Below are 5,008 nucleotides of genomic sequence, written 5' to 3' on the forward strand. Positions count from 1 at the left end.
GTCTGTTGTACTGGTCAACAGTAATTATCCTTGATGAGAATTTGTACCAGAATTCATTCACTTTCCTTTCCAAATTGTCATTAATTATATAATTTTTGTTAATATTTATAATTTTAAAATGCAACTTTCAAACAAGTTTTTATACCAATATGACAAATAAAATAATTTACATATAATGCCATTTGACAATAAAATACAAAAATAAAATTTCGGTGAAAGAATTGCTTAATAGATGCTGAAAAACTTTCACGCATTTTTCTCTCATATGAAAGATCTCTGGATTAAAATGAAAGTTCTAGTGTACAGTACATTACATAAAGAAAACGACCATACAAACGAAAATTGGATTTTAACAATGCAAGAAAATGAAAAAATCATTTAGTGTACGTTAACTGATATATAACTAGAGTATAAGTAATTGCAACACTTGCAATTGTAAGAAGTAGAGAACGATCGATAGAAAACAATCCCCAACCTGTAAATTTCGGTAAATGCTCCAAACACTTAACAGAAAACTGGAAATAATAATCTCTCAGGCTTTTACTTTTTTCTGCCAGAGATACTTGATAAGTTTTATATGATAATAGTTTAGCATTAGATCTCATTCTTGAAGAGGAAAGACAAATAGAAATAAATAAGTATAGTGTCAAAGAAAAATTTGTAATGTTTGATATAGATTGAAATGATTTAAAATCAAAATCAAATTTGGAATTTACCGAATCGCTAAATGTTAAAGTAGTCATCCCTCCAATGACAATTGTCCATAGAAACAAAACTGGAGAGTATATTTTCTCGATATCTTTTACAATCTCGAGTGTAGCTAAATACAAAGAGGGAATTTTACTTGATACAGTCGATAAACCAGAAACACTGCACTGAATGTGATGAAATGAATTTTCCGCTTCGTTAGAAAGAACAAGAAAAAGAAGTAGAAATAAGTTATATGGAACAAAGCGAATAAAATTAAATATGAAACTATGCAGGTAAGAAGCCACGATTAGTGTGTATCCAGTTAAATTGGTATCGAGAAAAGTATTTACATTCCATATCAACAAACGTCTTTCATTAATCATACTTATTATAACAGGAACGTTTTGCACTAAGAAATTAACCCAAATGAAGACAATCTTTAAAAGAAGTAATTTCGAATTTACTCCACCATTAAAATTTGATTCGTAAATTTCGAATAATTTATTAATCAGACGAAGCAACTTTCCTCTGTTTAAGTAAAAGTGATAGTAAGAAATAAAAGTAATGATTACGCATACAGTATAGAATACAATTGCCATGTACAACATTGCAGGAAATTTATTTTGAAGTATAAGGTAATGAGCCTTAAAGATAATAAAACACACGTATAACTTTAAAACTATCAAAATGATAATTTTGTAAATGGGTAACTTTTTCTCATCCAATTTCAATCCACATACTGAGAGGTTCTTCAGTAGAAAGGACCATGCTTTCGTTCTGGTTTCTGCCATTTTCAGATTTGAGGGTTGAATCTGTATTACAATGGAACTCATGATCTGTAAAATTCAATGTTTAATAATTAATTCTCTAATTAATATTTGAAATAAAGCAATACTTTATAAGTTAGTCATGTTTTACTATTAAAAAATAATTTGAATTTCTATACTTTTCAGACAGTACTGTGCGTACAGACATTGAATTTTTTTTTATTCAAGTTTCTGTGAATATAGAATGAATAGTTTATTTATACAGCTCTGTATTATATATGCAGACAAATAACAAATCACAAGAAATGGCGAATGTTTCTCTGCATTACATGGACAAGACGTCATTGTTCTTACGTGACAAAGCAACCATTTAACAGTCATATCAAATAAATTAGCACGAATTCTGTTTATATCCATTAGCTTCTGATTGTTATTCTTAATCGTAGTGTACGTATTAACAACTCTAAATACTTGATAGCAAGTATGTTCATTATTTTCAAATAAGGTTTTAAGATAGATATCGATTGTCATAGGTGGTAAACGTTTCTCTCTCCAATAGATTGATTAAGTCACAACTACTGTTTAATATAACCAATATAATACCTTATTCCATTCAAAATATTCATTATTTTAACGGAGCGAGGTCTCAAGATATTTGTAGCACTTTATCTTTCATAAAACTTAATATTTATTATTATTCTAACACGCAAAAAATTGAATTTTAATGTAGAAAACATGTTATTCAGCTATGAAATATCGTTAAAAATGAGGTTTTATGTAGACTTTTATTACTATAATTTAAACAATAATAGCAAAAGTACCTCTATGAAAATCCCTTATAAAAGAACATATGGTTATCTGGAGCAAAAATAAAACAAGTTCGAAATGCCTTAAAAATTAGTGAACTTACCTCTGTTATTTCTTCGTTAATTCTACCTTTCGGAAAAATAATAAATTCTACTTACTGTAGGACATTTTTTTCAAGTATAAATATTATGTGAGGAAAGAACTAATACAATTTAGCCTGTAAAGACGCCTTTCAATATTTACCAGTCGATCTATCAAACAACACGAATAATGGTTTTATTGTTCATCTTATCGAAAGATCGCTTGGCAAACACGAGAAGACCTTCTAGCAATTTAGAGGCATTGTTCGGTTCTTTGTGTTGTTATTATATAAATATAGTAGTATAAAATTCTTTGTATAGTGTAGTCCAAGAATTATACAGAATAGTAGCAATATTAGTTATACAGGGTGTTTTTTATCTTCAGACAATGAAATAACTTACTTTTTTTCAAAATAATGAGATCCAAGTATCTAGAAAAGTTGTAGTGTTTCGAATGCCCAATCAATTGGTGACCTTGGATGTGACCTTGCCCTTGACCTTCAAAGTCATTTGAGGGCCAGGTCTGTTTTTTTCAATGGGAACACATATTTTTGACTCCAGCAATGGAAAGAGCGAGAAATTTCACAATTAGACATACCTTTGACTTTATGGTCCAAATCAAAGGTCACGATTATTTTACGGTTTAAATTATAAGCTTTTCTAATGGAAAACCATACTTTTTATTACTGGAATGGGCAGGGAGGTAAAAGTTACATTTACATGGAAAGAACAGGAAATTTCACAATCAGCCATGACCTTGAGTACCCCAAATTTCACTTCTGAAGGTCATCTCAAGGGTAATAATCTTAAGTGCAGCTCAACAAATGTATCAAAGTGGAAGGACATTATTTTTAACATTTGTTATAAACGTTTTTCCAAAACTAACATCTGACGTCAAGAAGTAAGGTGACACACAAAAAATAAACACCACAATAGTGGGAGGCAAAGGGACTCACTGAAAATAAGCACTTCAAAGGGAGCAGAAAACTACCACTTTCACATTGATACCCGTGGATAGTGCTAAAAGTAGTGAATGCTTTTAAAGGTCAATGTAATAGTCATGAAAAAATGTGACTTTTACCTCTCTTCCCATTTCAGTAATAAAAAGTATGGTTTCCCATTAGAAAAAGCTTATAATTTAAACCTTAAAATAATCGCGACCTTTGATTTGGACCATAAGGTCAAAGGTATGTCTAATTGTGAAATTTCTCGCTCTTTCCATTGCTGAGTCAAAAATGTGTTCCCATTGAAAAAAACAGATTTGGCCCTCAAATGACCTTGAAGGTCAAGGTCACTAATTAATTGCGCCTTCGAAACCCTACAACTTTTCTAGATACTTGGATCTTATTATTTTGTAAAAAAGGTAAGTTATTTCATTGTCTCAAGATAAAATAACACCCTGTATACAAATTTTGTATAAAGATAAATATACAATTGTACCAAGATTTTCTGAGCTTTTTCTTTCCTCTTTCGTGGTGGCCCAAAAGGACGCATAAATAAAACAAAATCAAAGATGTAGTGCATTTTTCTTTTAAAAATGCAAAATGACAACTGAATTACAAGTAATGGGTGAATAACATTTTTCAGAAAATATTTGAATTTACTTAAATATGTTTTCAGTCATAATGTCGACAATAAAAGCGTTTATACGATATCGCTTTAACAAATGCTTTTGTATAGAGTATCGATTCGACTATTGTCGATAAACAAAAAAGACTAATTAAATTTTATTTTTGTTTATTGTGCTTTTCACTATTGTAGTTGAAAATAACAACTCCACTTGTTCTACCTTCTAAAATATTAAATCGCATATAATTAAGTAAAATAAAAGTTTTTATGTATTATATGTATGAATTAAATAAATTTGATTCAAACATATAAGTTGTGTCTGAAAATATTGTGTACTGTCAATATTACTCATATAGTTTAATAAATTATATAAAGAATGAACTGAAAACTTCATTGAAGTTCATTTTAAATTAATTGCTTATATTGAAATATCCTTTATTAAAAATGTTTACACTATATAAACTGTACAATAGTTATTAAAAATATTCATTCTCGTTTTTTCTTTTTTGCATTAGTAATTTAATGCCATGAATGACCTCTCGACTGCTTTTTGGGTTCAAATTTCTCAATCTGGCATCAAGGTAATCGTGAAATCTTGATACCAAATCTGTGCCATTTGTTTGTTTGCTGGCAAATGTCAGCAAGGAAACAACCAAACAATTGATACCAGATCTGGTTGTTTTTTATTTTGATTTTTTTTAACACTCAGATATTTTTTTCGTGGTTTTTTCCAACTCGTTTAATATACTTTTTGTTTTCTAGATTTTTCATTACTCTTGGTTGAACTGAAAAATTAGATTCATCAGCACACACGTTATGCAATAATAAATTATAAACTTAATATATCATACCTTTGTATATTAAAAGCATCTGTAGTATCTGTAGGTGAAATGCTGAAAAGAATTTATAATAATCAGTTGTTTAAAAACTTATAATACATTGAACTAATTTAAATATAATATATAAAGTGTACATAGTTTTGTATTTGAGTTTAACTCATTTTTAGTAATGAAAATATTCCAATGATGAGTGTCTTGTTCAAGTATACCAATAACAATTTTGTCACAAATAATTATAAAGCATAATAAGTATATT

This window comes from Centruroides vittatus, unplaced genomic scaffold, assembly GCF_030686945.1.
Source record: "Centruroides vittatus isolate TY-2023 unplaced genomic scaffold, ASM3068694v2 contig_3109, whole genome shotgun sequence".
Taxonomy (NCBI): domain Eukaryota; kingdom Metazoa; phylum Arthropoda; class Arachnida; order Scorpiones; family Buthidae; genus Centruroides; species Centruroides vittatus.